The sequence below is a fragment of the Salminus brasiliensis genome, chromosome 20 (genome assembly GCF_030463535.1).
Source record: "Salminus brasiliensis chromosome 20, fSalBra1.hap2, whole genome shotgun sequence".
In the NCBI taxonomy this organism is placed as follows: Eukaryota; Metazoa; Chordata; class Actinopteri; order Characiformes; family Bryconidae; genus Salminus; species Salminus brasiliensis.
In genome coordinates, this window is record NC_132897.1 from 32,117,520 (window position 1) to 32,134,597 (window position 17,078).

Here is a 17,078-nt window from a genome sequence, read left to right on the forward strand (position 1 = left end):
AACAGAGTTTCAAGAGGGTTTAAACAGGGTTTAAACAGGGTTTAAACAGTATTGACTGTGTTTAAACAGGGTTTAAAGAGGGTTTAAAGAGGGTTTAAACAGTGATAACAGTATTGACTGTGTTTAAACAGAGTTTAAAGAGGGTTTAAACAGGGTTTAAACATGGTTTAGACAGTATTGACTGTGTTTAAACAGGGTTTAAAGAGGGTTTAAACAGTATTGACTGTGTTTAAACAAGGATTAAAGAGGGGTTGAACAGTGATAACAGTATTGACTGTGTTTAAACAGGGTTTAAAGAGGGTTTAAACAGTATTGACTGTGTTTAAACAGGGTTTAAAGAGGTTTAAGCAGTGATAACAGTATTGACTGTGTTTAATCAGGGTTTAAAAGGGTTTAAAGAGGGTTTAAACAGGGTTTAAACAGGGTTTAAACAGTGCTAACAGTATTGACTGTGTTTTAACAGAGTTTAAAGAGGGTTTAAACAGTAATAACAGTATTCACTGTGTTTAAACAGGGTTTAAAGAGGGTTTAAACAGTATTGACTGTGTTTAAACAGGGATTAAAGAGGGTTTAACAGGGTTTAAACAGTGATAACAGTATTGACTGTGTTTAAACAGGGTTTAAAGAGGGTTTAAACAGTATTGACTGGGTTTAAACAGGGTTTGAACAGGGTTTAAACAGTATTGACTGTGTTTAAACAGGGTTTAAAGAGGTTTAAACAGTGATAACAGTATTGACTGTGTTTAATCAGGGTTTAAAATGGTTTAAAGAGGGTTTAAACAGGGTTTAAACAGTGCTAACAGTATTGACTGTGTTTAAACAGAGTTTAAAGAGGGTTTAAACAGGGTTTAGACAGTATTGACTTTGTTTAAACAGGGATTAAAGAGAGGTTGAACTGTGATAATAGTATTGACTGTGTTTAAACAGGATTTAAAGAGGGGTTGAACAGTGATAACATTATTGACTGTGTTTAAACAGGGTTTAAAGAGGGTTTAAACAGGGTTTAAACAGGGTTTAAACAGTATTGACTGTGTTTAAACAGGGTTTAAAGAGGGTTTAAACAGTGATAACAGTATTGACTGTGTTTAAACAGGGTTTAAAGAGGGTTTAAACAGGGTTTAAACAGGGTTTAAACAGTATTGACTGTGTTTAAACAGGGTTTAAACAGTATTGACTGTGTTTAAACAGGGTTTAAAGAGGGTTTAAACAGGGATTAAAGAGGGTTGACACCGTGATAACAGTATTGACTGTGTTTAAACAGGGATTAAAGAGGGTTTAAACAGGGATTAAAGAGGGTTGACACCGTGATAACAGTATTGACTGTGTTTAAACAGGGTTTAAAGAGGGTTTAAACAGTGATAACAGTATTGACTGTGTTTAAACAGGGATTAAAGAGGGTTGACACCGTGATAACAGTACTGACTGTGTTTAAACAGGGATTAAAGAGGTTTTAAACAGTGATAACAGTATTGACTGTGTTTAAACAGGGTTTAAAGAGGGTTTAAACAGGGATTAAAGAGGGTTGACACCGTGATAACAGTATTGATTATGTTTAAACAGGGTTTAAAGAGGGTTTAAAGAGGGTTTAAACAGTGATAACAGTATTGACTGTGTTTAAACAGGGATTAAAGAGGGTTTAAACAGGGATTAAAGAGGGTTGACACCGTGATAACAGTACTGACTGTGTTTAAACAGGGATTAAAGAGTTTTTAAACAGTGATAACAGTATTGACTGTGTTTAAATAGGGTTTAAAGAGGGTTTAAACAGGGATTAAAGAGGGTTTAAACAGTGATAACAGTATTTACTGTGTTTAAACAGGGTTTAAACAGGGTTTAAAGAGGGGTTGAACAGTGATAACAGTATTGACTGTGTTTAATCAGGGTTTAAAATGGTTTAAAGAGGGTTTAAACAGGGTTTAAACAGTGCTAACAGTATTGACTGTGTTTAAACAGAGTTTAAAGAGGGTTTAAACAGGGTTTAGACAGTATTGACTGTGTTTAAACAGGGATTAAAGAGAGGTTGAACTGTGATAACAGTATTGACTGTGTTTAAACAGGATTTAAAGAGGGGTTGAACAGTGATAACATTATTGACTGTGTTTAAACAGGGTTTAAAGAGGGCTTAAACAGGGTTTAAACAGGGTTTAAACAGTATTGACTGTGTTTAAACAGGGTTTAAAGAGGGTTTAAACAGTGATAACAGTATTGACTGTGTTTAAACAGGGTTTAAAGAGGGTTTAAACAGGGTTTAAACAGGGTTTAAACAGTATTGACTGTGTTTAAACAGGGTTTAAACAGTATTGACTGTGTTTAAACAGGGTTTAAAGAGGGTTTAAACAGGGATTAAAGAGGTTTGACACCGTGATAACAGTATTGACTGTGTTTAAACAGGGATTAAATAGGGTTTAAACAGGGATTAAAGAGGGTTGACACCGTGATAACAGTATTGACTGTGTTTAAACAGGGTTTAAAGAGGGTTTAAACAGTGATAACAGTATTGACTGTGTTTAAACAGGGATTAAAGAGGGTTGACACCGTGATAACAGTACTGACTGTGTTTAAACAGGGATTAAAGAGGTTTTAAACAGTGATAACAGTATTGACTGTGTTTAAACAGGGTTTAAAGAGGGTTTAAACAGGGATTAAAGAGGGTTGACACCGTGATAACAGTATTGATTATGTTTAAACAGGGTTTAAAGAGGGTTTAAAGAGGGTTTAAACAGTGATAACAGTATTGACTGTGTTTAAACAGGGATTAAAGAGGGTTTAAACAGGGATTAAAGAGGGTTGACACCGTGATAACAGTACTGACTGTGTTTAAACAGGGATTAAAGAGTTTTTAAACAGTGATAACAGTATTGACTGTGTTTAAATAGGGTTTAAAGAGGGTTTAAACAGGGATTAAAGAGGGTTGACACCGTGATAACAGTATTGACTGTGTTTAAACAGGGTTTAAAGAGGGTTTAAAGAGGGTTTAAACAGTGATAACAGTATTTACTGTGTTTAAACAGGGTTTAAACAGGGTTTAAAGAGGGGTTGAACAGTGATAACAGTATTGACTGTGTTTAAACAGGGTTTAAACAGTGATAACAGTATTGACTGTGTTTAAACAGGGTTTAAAGAGAGTTTAAACAGGGTTTAAACAGTGATAACAGTATTGACTGTGTTTAAACAGGGTTTAAAGAGGGTTTAAACAGGGTTTAAACAGTGATAACAGTATTGACTGTGTTTAAACAGAGTTTAAAGAGGGTTTAAACACGGTTTAAACAGGGTTTAAACAGTATTGACTGTGTTTAAACAGGGTTTAAAGAGGGTTTAAAAAGGGTTTAAACAGGGTTCAAACAGTATTGACTGTGTTTAAACAGGGTTTAAACAGTATTGACTGTGTTTAAACAGGGTTTAAACAGGGTTTAAACAGTGCTAACAGTATTGACTGTGTTTAAACAGGGTTTAAACAGTATTGACTGTGTTTAAACAGGGTTTAAACAGGGTTTAAACAGTGATAACAGTATTGACTGTGTTTAAACAGAGTTTAAAGAGGGTTTAAACAGGGTTTAAACATGGTTTAGACAGTATTGACTGTGTTTAAAGAGGGTTTAAACAGGGTTTAAACAGTATTGACTGTTTTTAAACAGGGTTTAAAGAGGTTTAAACAGTGATAACAGTATTGACTGTGTTTAGTCAGGGTTTAAAGAGGGTTTAAACAGGGTTTAAACAGGGTTTAAACAGTGCTAACAGTATTGACTGTGTTTTAACAGAGTTTAAAGAGGGTTTAAACAGTAATAACAGTATTCACTGTGTTTAAACAGGGTTTAAAGAGGGTTTAAACAGTATTGACTGTGTTTAAACAGGGATTAAAGAGGGTATAACAGGGTTTAAACAGTGATAACAGTATTGACTGTGTTTAAACAGGGTTTAAAGAGGGTTTAAACAGTATTGACTGGGTTTAAACAGGGTTTGAACAGGGTTTAAACAGTATTGACTGTGTTTAAACAGGGTTTAAAGAGGTTTAAACAGTGATAACAGTATTGACTGTGTTTAATCAGGGTTTAAAATGGTTTAAAGAGGGTTTAAACAGGGTTTAAACAGTGCTAACAGTATTGACTGTGTTTAAACAGAGTTTAAAGAGGGTTTAAACAGGGTTTAGACAGTATTGACTGTGTTTAAACAGGGATTAAAGAGAGGTTGAACAGTGATAACAGTATTGACTGTGTTTAAACAGGATTTAAAGAGGGGTTGAACAGTGATAACATTATTGACTGTGTTTAAACAGGGTTTAAAGAGGGTTTAAAGACGGTTTAAACAGTGATAACAGTATTGACTGTGTTTAAACAGGGTTTAAAGAGGGTTTAAACAGGGTTTAAACAGTGATAACAGTATTGACTGTGTTTAAACAGAGTTTCAAGAGGGTTTAAACAGGGTTTAAACAGGGTTTAAACAGTATTGACTGTGTTTAAACAGGGTTTAAAGAGGGTTTAAAGAGGGTTTAAACAGTGATAACAGTATTGACTGTGTTTAAACAGAGTTTAAAGAGGGTTTAAACAGGGTTTAAACATGGTTTAGACAGTACTGACTGTGTTTAAACAGGGTTTAAAGAGGGTTTAAACAGTATTGACTGTGTTTAAACAAGGATTAAAGAGGGGTTGAACAGTGATAACAGTATTGACTGTGTTTAAACAGGGTTTAAAGAGGGTTTAAACAGTATTGACTGTGTTTAAACAGGGTTTAAAGAGGTTTAAGCAGTGATAACAGTATTGACTGTGTTTAATCAGGGTTTAAAAGGGTTTAAAGAGGGTTTAAACAGGGTTTAAACAGGGTTTAAACAGTGCTAACAGTATTGACTGTGTTTTAACAGAGTTTAAAGAGGGTTTAAACAGTAATAACAGTATTCACTGTGTTTAAACAGGGTTTAAAGAGGGTTTAAACAGTATTGACTGTGTTTAAACAGGGATTAAAGAGGGTTTAACAGGGTTTAAACAGTGATAACAGTATTGACTGTGTTTAAACAGGGTTTAAAGAGGGTTTAAACAGTATTGACTGGGTTTAAACAGGGTTTGAACAGGGTTTAAACAGTATTGACTGTGTTTAAACAGGGTTTAAAGAGGTTTAAACAGTGATAACAGTATTGACTGTGTTTAATCAGGGTTTAAAATGGTTTAAAGAGGGTTTAAACAGGGTTTAAACAGTGCTAACAGTATTGACTGTGTTTAAACAGAGTTTAAAGAGGGTTTAAACAGGGTTTAGACAGTATTGACTTTGTTTAAACAGGGATTAAAGAGAGGTTGAACTGTGATAATAGTATTGACTGTGTTTAAACAGGATTTAAAGAGGGGTTGAACAGTGATAACATTATTGACTGTGTTTAAACAGGGTTTAAAGAGGGTTTAAACAGGGTTTAAACAGGGTTTAAACAGTATTGACTGTGTTTAAACAGGGTTTAAAGAGGGTTTAAACAGTGATAACAGTATTGACTGTGTTTAAACAGGGTTTAAAGAGGGTTTAAACAGGGTTTAAACAGGGTTTAAACAGTATTGACTGTGTTTAAACAGGGTTTAAACAGTATTGACTGTGTTTAAACAGGGTTTAAAGAGGGTTTAAACAGGGATTAAAGAGGGTTGACACCGTGATAACAGTATTGACTGTGTTTAAACAGGGATTAAAGAGGGTTTAAACAGGGATTAAAGAGGGTTGACACCGTGATAACAGTATTGACTGTGTTTAAACAGGGTTTAAAGAGGGTTTAAACAGTGATAACAGTATTGACTGTGTTTAAACAGGGATTAAAGAGGGTTGACACCGTGATAACAGTACTGACTGTGTTTAAACAGGGATTAAAGAGGTTTTAAACAGTGATAACAGTATTGACTGTGTTTAAACAGGGTTTAAAGAGGGTTTAAACAGGGATTAAAGAGGGTTGACACCGTGATAACAGTATTGATTATGTTTAAACAGGGTTTAAAGAGGGTTTAAAGAGGGTTTAAACAGTGATAACAGTATTGACTGTGTTTAAACAGGGATTAAAGAGGGTTTAAACAGGGATTAAAGAGGGTTGACACCGTGATAACAGTACTGACTGTGTTTAAACAGGGATTAAAGAGTTTTTAAACAGTGATAACAGTATTGACTGTGTTTAAATAGGGTTTAAAGAGGGTTTAAACAGGGATTAAAGAGGGTTGACACCGTGATAACAGTATTGACTGTGTTTAAACAGGGTTTAAAGAGGGTTTAAAGAGGGTTTAAACAGTGATAACAGTATTTACTGTGTTTAAACAGGGTTTAAACAGGGTTTAAAGAGGGGTTGAACAGTGATAACAGTATTGACTGTGTTTAAACAGGGTTTAAACAGTGATAACAGTATTGACTGTGTTTAAACAGGGTTTAAAGAGAGTTTAAACAGGGTTTAAACAGTGATAACAGTATTGACTGTGTTTAAACAGGGTTTAAAGAGGGTTTAAACAGGGTTTAAACAGTGATAACAGTATTGACTGTGTTTAAACAGAGTTTAAAGAGGGTTTAAACAGGGTTTAAACAGGGTTTAAACAGTATTGACTGTGTTTAAACAGGGTTTAAAGAGGGTTTAAAGATGGTTTAAACAGTGATAACAGTATTGACTGTGTTTAAACAGGGTTTAAAGAGGGTTTAAAAAGGGTTTAAACAGGGTTCAAACAGTATTGACTGTGTTTAAACAGGGTTTAAACAGTATTGACTGTGTTTAAACAGGGTTTAAACAGGGTTTAAACAGTGCTAACAGTATTGATTATGTTTAAACAGGGTTTAAAGAGGGTTTAAAGAGGGTTTAAACAGTGATAACAGTATTGACTGTGTTTAAACAGGGATTAAAGAGGGTTTAAACAGGGATTAAAGAGGGTTGACACCGTGATAACAGTACTGACTGTGTTTAAACAGGGATTAAAGAGTTTTTAAACAGTGATAACAGTATTGACTGTGTTTAAATAGGGTTTAAAGAGGGTTTAAACAGGGATTAAAGAGGGTTGACACCGTGATAACAGTATTGACTGTGTTTAAACAGGGTTTAAAGAGGGTTTAAAGAGGGTTTAAACAGTGATAACAGTATTTACTGTGTTTAAACAGGGTTTAAACAGGGTTTAAAGAGGGGTTGAACAGTGATAACAGTATTGACTGTGTTTAAACAGGGTTTAAACAGTGATAACAGTATTGACTGTGTTTAAACAGGGTTTAAAGAGAGTTTAAACAGGGTTTAAACAGTGATAACAGTATTGACTGTGTTTAAACAGGGTTTAAAGAGGGTTTAAACAGGGTTTAAACAGTGATAACAGTATTGACTGTGTTTAAACAGAGTTTAAAGAGGGTTTAAACAGGGTTTAAACAGGGTTTAAACAGTATTGACTGTGTTTAAACAGGGTTTAAAGAGGGTTTAAAGATGGTTTAAACAGTGATAACAGTATTGACTGTGTTTAAACAGGGTTTAAAGAGGGTTTAAAAAGGGTTTAAACAGGGTTCAAACAGTATTGACTGTGTTTAAACAGGGTTTAAACAGTATTGACTGTGTTTAAACAGGGTTTAAACAGGGTTTAAACAGTGCTAACAGTATTGACTGTGTTTAAACAGAGTTTAAAGAGGGTTTAAACAGGGTTTAAACAGTGATAACAGTATTGACTGTGTTTAAACAGAGTTTAAAGAGGGTTTAAACAGGGTTTAAACATGGTTTAGACAGTATTGACTGTGTTTGAAGAGGGTTTAAACAGGGTTTAAACAGTATTGACTGTTTTTAAACAGGGTTTAAAGAGGTTTAAACAGTGATAACAGTATTGACTGTGTTTAATCAGGGTTTAAAGAGGGTTTAAACAGGGTTTAAACAGTGCTAACAGTATTGACTGTGTTTTAACAGAGTTTAAAGAGGGTTTAAACAGTAATAACAGTATTCACTGTGTTTAAACAGGGTTTAAAGAGGGTTTAAACAGTATTGACTGTGTTTAAACAGGGATTAAAGAGGGTTTAACAGGGTTTAAACAGTGATAACAGTATTGACTGTGTTTAAACAGGGTTTAAAGAGGGTTTAAACAGTATTGACTGGGTTTAAACAGGGTTTGAACAGGGTTTAAACAGTATTGACTGTGTTTAAACAGGGTTTAAAGAGGTTTAAACAGTGATAACAGTATTGACTGTGTTTAATCAGGGTTTAAAATGGTTTAAAGAGGGTTTAAACAGGGTTTAAACAGTGCTAACAGTATTGACTGTGTTTAAACAGAGTTTAAAGAGGGTTTAAACAGGGTTTAGACAGTATTGACTGTGTTTAAACAGGGATTAAAGAGAGGTTGAACAGTGATAACAGTATTGACTGTGTTTAAACAGGATTTAAAGAGGGGTTGAACAGTGATAACATTATTGACTGTGTTTAAACAGGGTTTAAAGAGGGTTTAAAGACGGTTTAAACAGTGATAACAGTATTGACTGTGTTTAAACAGGGTTTAAAGAGGGTTTAAACAGGGTTTAAACAGTGATAACAGTATTGACTGTGTTTAAACAGAGTTTCAAGAGGGTTTAAACAGGGTTTAAACAGGGTTTAAACAGTATTGACTGTGTTTAAACAGGGTTTAAAGAGGGTTTAAAGAGGGTTTAAACAGTGATAACAGTATTGACTGTGTTTAAACAGAGTTTAAAGAGGGTTTAAACAGGGTTTAAACATGGTTTAGACAGTATTGACTGTGTTTAAACAGGGTTTAAAGAGGGTTTAAACAGTATTGACTGTGTTTAAACAAGGATTAAAGAGGGGTTGAACAGTGATAACAGTATTGACTGTGTTTAAACAGGGTTTAAAGAGGGTTTAAACAGTATTGACTGTGTTTAAACAGGGTTTAAAGAGGTTTAAGCAGTGATAACAGTATTGACTGTGTTTAATCAGGGTTTAAAAGGGTTTAAAGAGGGTTTAAAGAGGGTTTAAACAGGGTTTAAACAGTGCTAACAGTATTGACTGTGTTTTAACAGAGTTTAAAGAGGGTTTAAACAGTAATAACAGTATTCACTGTGTTTAAACAGGGTTTAAAGAGGGTTTAAACAGTATTGACTGTGTTTAAACAGGGATTAAAGAGGGTTTAACAGGGTTTAAACAGTGATAACAGTATTGACTGTGTTTAAACAGGGTTTAAAGAGGGTTTAAACAGTATTGACTGGGTTTAAACAGGGTTTGAACAGGGTTTAAACAGTATTGACTGTGTTTAAACAGGGTTTAAAGAGGTTTAAACAGTGATAACAGTATTGACTGTGTTTAATCAGGGTTTAAAATGGTTTAAAGAGGGTTTAAACAGGGTTTAAACAGTGCTAACAGTATTGACTGTGTTTAAACAGAGTTTAAAGAGGGTTTAAACAGGGTTTAGACAGTATTGACTGTGTTTAAACAGGGATTAAAGAGAGGTTGAACAGTGATAACAGTATTGACTGTGTTTAAACAGGATTTAAAGAGGGGTTGAACAGTGATAACATTATTGACTGTGTTTAAACAGGGTTTAAAGAGGGTTTAAAGACGGTTTAAACAGTGATAACAGTATTGACTGTGTTTAAACAGGGTTTAAAGAGGGTTTAAACAGGGTTTAAACAGTGATAACAGTATTGACTGTGTTTAAACAGAGTTTAAAGAGGGTTTAAAGAGGGTTTAAACAGGGTTTAAACAGTATTGACTGTGTTTAAACAGGGTTTAAAGAGGGTTTAAACAGTGATAACAGTATTGACTGTGTTTAAACAGGGTTTAAAGAGGGTTTAAAGAGGGTTTAAACAGGGTTTAAACAGTATTGACTGTGTTTAAACAGGGTTTAAACAGTATTGACTGTGTTTAAACAGGGTTTAAAGAGGGTTTAAACAGGGATTAAAGAGTGTTGACACCGTGAGAACAGTATTGACTGTGTTTAAACAGGGTTTAAAGAGGGTTTAAAGAGGGTTTAAACAGTGATAACAGTATTGACTGTGTTTAAACAGGGATTAAAGAGGGTTGACACCGTGATAACAGTACTGACTGTGTTTAAACAGGGATTAAAGAGGTTTTAAACAGTGATAACAGTATTGACTGTGTTTAAACAGGTTTTAAAGAGGGTTTAAACAGGGATTAAAGAGGGTTGACACCGTGATAACAGTATTGACTGTGTTTAAAGAGGGTTTAAAGAGGGTTTAAAGAGGGTTTAAACAGTGATAACAGTATTGACTGTGTTTAAACAGGGATTAAAGAGGGTTTAAACAGGGATTAAAGAGGGTTGACACCGTGATAACAGTACTGACTGTGTTTAAACAGGGATTAAAGAGTTTTTAAACAGTGATAACAGTATTGACTGTGTTTAAATAGGGTTTAAAGAGGGTTTAAACAGGGATTAAACAGTGATAACAGTATTGACTGTGTTTAAACAGGGTTTAAACAGTGATAACAGTATTGACTGTGTTTAAACAGGGTTTAAAGAGGGTTTAAACAGGGTTTAAACAGTGATAACAGTATTGACTGTGTTTAAACAGGGTTTAAAGAGGGTTTAAACAGGGTTTAAACAGTGATAACAGTATTGACTGTGTTTAAACAGGGTTTAAAGAGGGTTTAAACAGGGTTTAAACAGTGATAACAGTATTGACTGTGTTTAAACAGGGTTTAAAGAGGGTTTAAACAGTGATAACAGTATTGACTGTGTTTAAGCAGGGTTTAAACAAGGAGATTTAAAAAGGTGTTTAAACAGGGTTTAAACAGGGTTTAAACAGTGATAACAGTATTGCTTGTTTTTAAACAGGGATTAAAGAGGGTTTAAACAGTGATAACAGTATTGACTGTGTTTAAACAGGGTTTAAAGTGGGTTTAAACAGGGTTTAAACAGTGATAACAGTATTGACTGTGTTTAAACAGGGTTTAAAGAGGGTTTAAACAGTGATAACAGTATTGACTGTGTTTAAACAGGGTTTAAACAAGGAGATTTAAAAAGGTGTTTAAACAGGGTTTAAACAGTGATAACAGTATTGACTGTGTTTAAACAGGGATTAAAGAGGGTTTACACAGGGTTTAAACAGTGATAACAGTATTGACTGTGTTTAAACAGGGTTTAAACAGGGTTTAAACAGTGATAACAGTATTGACTGTGTTTAAACAGGGGGTTTAAACAGGGTTGACAGTGTTTAAAGAGGACTGACAGTGATAACAGGTTTGGCAGTGTTTAAACAGGGTTTAAAGAGAGTTGACACAGTGATAATTTCTTAGATCAGAATTGAAATTCTCAAAACTGTTAATTCAATCTCCACATCTCCTTGTCACCTGTGCACATTTTAATAGCATTTCTAATTGTGTTTCACATTTTGCAAATGCTTTTGTACAGTCATGCAAATGGTCATGTACAATTGTCTGCTGTTTTTTGCATTATTAATTGCTTCTGTCATGCTTATCTACTGATTGTCTGTTGAATTGTCTTAACCTCTAAAACATTTAGGCTTTAGGTCGTTGCCTAGACCATTAAATGCAAAAGTCCTGAACATGTTGTCATAATCTCTCAGGCATAATTAGTATATTTCTATGAAACCTTTTTGGTAAATTTTGGTAATTTGTCCTAATTTGATTAAATTGTTCTCAGGTGAGTCTTGGCTTTCAGTTAAGAAGGGGAATTTGTGAAGGTTTAGATCAACCAATGGTCAAACAGCTCTCAATCATAGGTCAGAGGTGCATCTAATGAACCTTCAACTGACAAACATATATAGACACAAAACACTGCAGTATCAAAAAGTCTCACAATGGAAAGACAAGGCCGTGTACAGGGTGAACAGCCAAGAAGAGGCTGAGGGGACAAAACAGAGGACGAGGTAGGAGAGTCTATGCCCATAGGTTTGTCCCAGATGAAATAAGGGCAACAATTGTGGACCATGTTTTAAATCATGGTCTTACAATGGCTGAAGCTGGTTGCTGAATGCAGCCAAAGATTGGAAGAACAACTGTATGTTCAACTGTTCAAATGTTTCATAGAGAAAACAGGTATGTAATCAACAATGTTTTTATAAAATATTCAATCTGTAAGCATCTCCACCATTCACCAGGTTCTGAAACTACACCAGATGAGCATGAAACAGCTGTACAAAGTGAGCATTCTATGTACTTAATTACTCCTTTTGTGCTGTAGAGCATCATGATTTCAGTCTGTATTATGTATTATTTTCAATAATGTATTATTCAAGTTTATATTTTGTGTGAAACCATTTCAATTGATTTGCCACAGAATATGTGCATCAAAAGCTTTGCTAGTTTCCTTCAGAATATACGCTGTTGCACTGACAACATGACAAGTATTTTGCCTTGTTCATAGGAAATGACACAGAGACTAGACATTCTGATGGCACCGACAAGTTGATTGACATAAATATTTGCTTTTGAGGCAAAAACAAAGAATTCTGAGCGAGATATGTGCTTTTGCAGGAGTTCTGCTGTTGGCACTAACTGTTTTGAGAAATGCACTTGTGATGTCAACATTAATCATGACGTGAGAAATGTACCAAATCGACTGAGAAAAACTGTAAACAGGGTTAACACAGTGACTGGGTTGACTGTTTAAACAAAGTTGACAATGTTTAGGCAGGGCACACTGTGTTAAAAGAGGGTTGGCAGTGTTTACACAGGGTTGACGGGGCTTAAAGAGGGTTGACACTGTTGACACAATTAGAAATGCTATTAAGATGTGCACAGGTGACAAGGAGATGTGGAGATTAAATTAACAGTTTTGAGAATTTCAATTCTGATCTAAGAAATTATCACTATCACAGAAAGAAAATTGAACATAAAATATTAAGGGTTTTTACTAAATATGAAGAATTAGACTGTGCAGCTGGTGTATGATTGATGTATTTGTAAACTATGTATATGTTATTTAATGGGAAATGTCAATGGGACAGAGATTGTACTTAAATGCTGAAATAAGTAATATGTTTGAATCAAAGAAATTAAAAGTATTTAACACACACAGAAAAACAGTTAGAGATGGAAGGAGACAGACAGACAGCGAAAAAAGAAAAAGAGACTATGTTGGCCTGGTCTAATTCGGAAGATCTAGGTTACACAATCCCTGCAGCCTCACAGATGGGAGAAGTAGATTATGGTTTATTCGTAAACAGTTTGTTTTTTATAGCGTTGTTCTGTAATACTGTGTGTGTGGATATATATATATATACACACACATATTACATAAATACTACTTACATATACTTATACAGTATATACTACACGTTTGAGTGTTCATACAGTATATAATATTAACTCCACATCCAAACGTTTCTGGACACTCCTTCTAATGAATGCATTCAGCTACTTTAAGCTGCACCCCTTCCTGACGCACATGTGCAAATACACACACACACACACACACACACACACACACACACACACACACACACACACACATCTTGTCTAGTCTCTGTAAAGAAGTATTGGCAATAGAATAGGAATCTCTAAAGCAGGTAAACATCAACCTATTGGCACTATTATGCCTAATGCCATAAAGCCCCCCATCATTGAGCTGTGGAGCAGTAGAACTGGATTATCTAGCAACAGTTAGTCCAACAAAAGCACGCTAAATTATTTTTGAATACCTTTCTCTGATCAATGAGTGAGCAGGTGTCCCAATACTTTTGCCCATATAGTGTATACTATTCAGAGTTAGAGACAGAGTTATCAGACTACATTTAGATACTTGCATAAATATTATGTGTATGGTAGTCATATCAGAGCCATTGCACGCTTCCGTCGCCATTGTAGATTGGAACGCAAGAGTCCTTCGCTCACTTCTGCTCATGAATGACAAGAATGACGAGGGTTTCCTGTAGACTGGGACTGGAACCTGTACATGTGTAATGACACTGTAGAATAACAAACCATGTGTGTGTGCACATTTAGGTCACTACATTTCCCCAGGGCAGATCTGGTGCAACAGCATGTCCCTCCCTGTTGCTCAGCCTGCTACTGACTAGGTACTGCTGTGAAATCAAAAGATGACCAAGGACACAATTAATATTTCCTCTGCCGTAGTAAAGCTTCTGTCGACCTTGTGCTCTTTCTGTGGTTTGATCCCAACTCATTAGCGCGGCCCCGGCTTCCGCCAGCTTACATCAAAGACCGTCTTCCTTCATCCTGATATTGAAAGTCGGGGTGAGGTCTCTCTGCGAACATCTGATGGTTATTGTGTAGCTTTGTTGAATGAACAGAGAAGGAACAGCGTACAGATTGTTAATGCCATTATCAGACACTGACGGGCGACATGCATACCAATGGGAATTCCCAGATTTACAGTCTTGCCGGTGACCGGGCCTCTAACTCGGGTGAGAGTGTAGTTTCAGCCCTAATCTAACACACCTGACTTAGATCATTAAGGTATTCAGGGGCATCTGGATGTTAGAGGTGCTCTCCTACCAGGTGCTCTCCTACTGTTTACTCTCCTGGGCAGTAGATTAATAGGGTCTGACATGGGAACCTCTGCTCTAGTTGATTTCTGTAGATTAATTCTGGTGGCTGCATGAATCCTAATGTAATGACCGTGATGACCAGCTTTCGGGAGCTGCTGGCAGACTGATGACCCAGAAGACGAGACCGGAGAAGGAGAATAGAGAAGGGAAGTGTAGGAAAATGTTGTTAGCACAATACTTCAACGCAGTGTTCTGAAATGTCTCACTCTCTGGACCTGGTCTTAACTCTGTCTTGCTCTCATTTGGACTCTATCTTGTTTCTGTCTCAGTCTCATTTGGACTCAATGCTGGCTCTGTCTCGCTTTTACTTGGACTCGATCCTGACTGCCTCACTCTCATTTGGACTTGATCTTGACTTGGTCTCACTTTCACTATGACTCTATCCTGACTGTCACTCTCTCTCTCGTTTGGACTTGATACTGACTCTTATGGAAGGCAGTTCCATCAAAAGAGTGTTCTTTTAGAAATTGACTTGACCTGGACTGTCTCACTCTCATTTGGACTCGATGCTGACCCTGTCTCGCTTTCATTTGAACGCAATACTGGCTCTGTCTCTCTTTTACTTGGATTTGATACTAACACGCTCTTATTTGGACTTGATCTCGACTATGTCTCACTCACATTTGAACTTGATCTAGACTCAGTCTCGCTATCATTTGGACTCGATCTCGACTATGTCTCACTCACATTTGAACTTGATCTAGACTCAGTCTCGCTATCATTTGGACTCGATCTCGACTATGTCTCACTCACATTTGAACTTGATATAGACTCAGTCTTGCTATCATTTGGACTCAACCTTGAACTGGTCTCCATCAGACTCAGTCCTGACTCGATCTTAAAATAAACAAACAAGTCTTGGAGCTAACAAAAGAGGTCCTAACTGCAACTTGGACCGTACAACTTTTGACATTTACTTCACGATGACATGAGCTAAATCTTGAGTTTATAAGAAATAAGCGCATTCTCTATTACATAAATCCCGTCACTGATGTAACTTTATAGGAACATGCAGTGGAAGTGCACTTTTATGTAACTGAGTGGAGTAAGTGTTTATGTGCATTGTTGCATAACAGGAACATTAGTGTAGAATGCAGTCCCCCTTCCATCTGTGACCCGCTGCTGTCGATTGCGAGTGTCCAATAATCCCCAGCATTGACATGGTGGCGTGCAATTTAGCATATGCTCACAAAACTCACACACATAATCACAGTCACAGCAGGCAGACTGACCTGCTATCATTTATTCATCTGCAAGGAACGGTTGGAGTTCCTCGTCCTCATAACTTCACAACTTTCAAACTAGTTAGCAATGAGACTCAAAATCGGTAACTTAATAATAAGCAGTGGAAGCAGAGGATAATGAAGTCTGTGCATGTTCGTTTGGGGAAATTATGTAATTACAATCCCAATCAGTTGTACAGAGTACATGTGCACAGGTAAGCTCACCTAAAACGCTGCTAAAATCCTGTCAGAGCTGGCAGTAATCCCACCCACTTGTGAGGTTATCCATGTCGTTCACACCATTTAGCCATTCCCATTTGAATCCCTGTGTATAATACTCACAGCAGGCAGGATTTAACCACAAACTTTAGCCCACTTCCCTAATGACTTTAGCCACAGCTAATATAGTGGATATATCTTATCTCTAATATATCTTTAAATTCATGTCTTTTGGAAATCACATAATCTTATACTCCTTTAACTATTTAGAGTAGCAGATATCTTGACCAGGGATGCCCAATCGTTTGCATTCGAACTAAGCATAATAATGACTTGTATCTTGTACGGGTTCACATTAGGCCATTCAGTACACGTCTACTTGAAAGGTCTTGACTGTGCAGCACAGTGTGCGATAAACCCATGATGTGTATGTATGAGGCGAGTGACTAAGCTGTTCTAACCTGTAGACTCCCTCTCTTAGTCACTCTCTTATCATTGCCTCAGGGCCTTCACATCTTTCCCCTCCTTCTGTGGACACCTCAACTCTGTAAGGAGCTCTGAAGGTGATGGTGTGCTCGATTTCTGGATAAAGCTTTCTTGGGTTTCTTGCTTTTTACTAGAGCTCACCCTCGTCTGCCATTTTCGCGCTGGTCCGAGTTCAGTCTTGCTGCTCTCCTACGCGACCCCCTCAGCTGCTTTTGGTTAGAGCAGATTCATCCTGGATCAGATCTTATCCGAGCCGTAATGCAGTGGTAAATAGACTGGCAGATGGACAGTGTCTAAAGGGAACAGATAAGAGGCTTTACTCGCTTTACGTAATAATCGTCCTCATCCACAGCCCAACAGCACACGTAGTAAAAGGCCAAGTCTAGGACACAACAGTTTACATGACTTTTTCAACCAATAGCATACAGTAATACAGTGCCTATAAAAAAACTCACCCTCTTGGACCCAGTTGGGCATTCCCAATGGGCTGCATCCTTACAGCCCACCCTAATCTCACATGGGTCCGAAATAGGCACCAATGTGCAGTGTACAACCCAGATGGGGCCAAGATTTAACCCCTCTTGGTCTCATCACTGACCCGGTGGGCATCCACATGTGGAGCCAACCTTGAACCTTGTTATAATTGTATTTATTTATGTACCTTTTTTATATAGTGGACAATAATGAACAATAACCTTAGCTTATCCATTTATT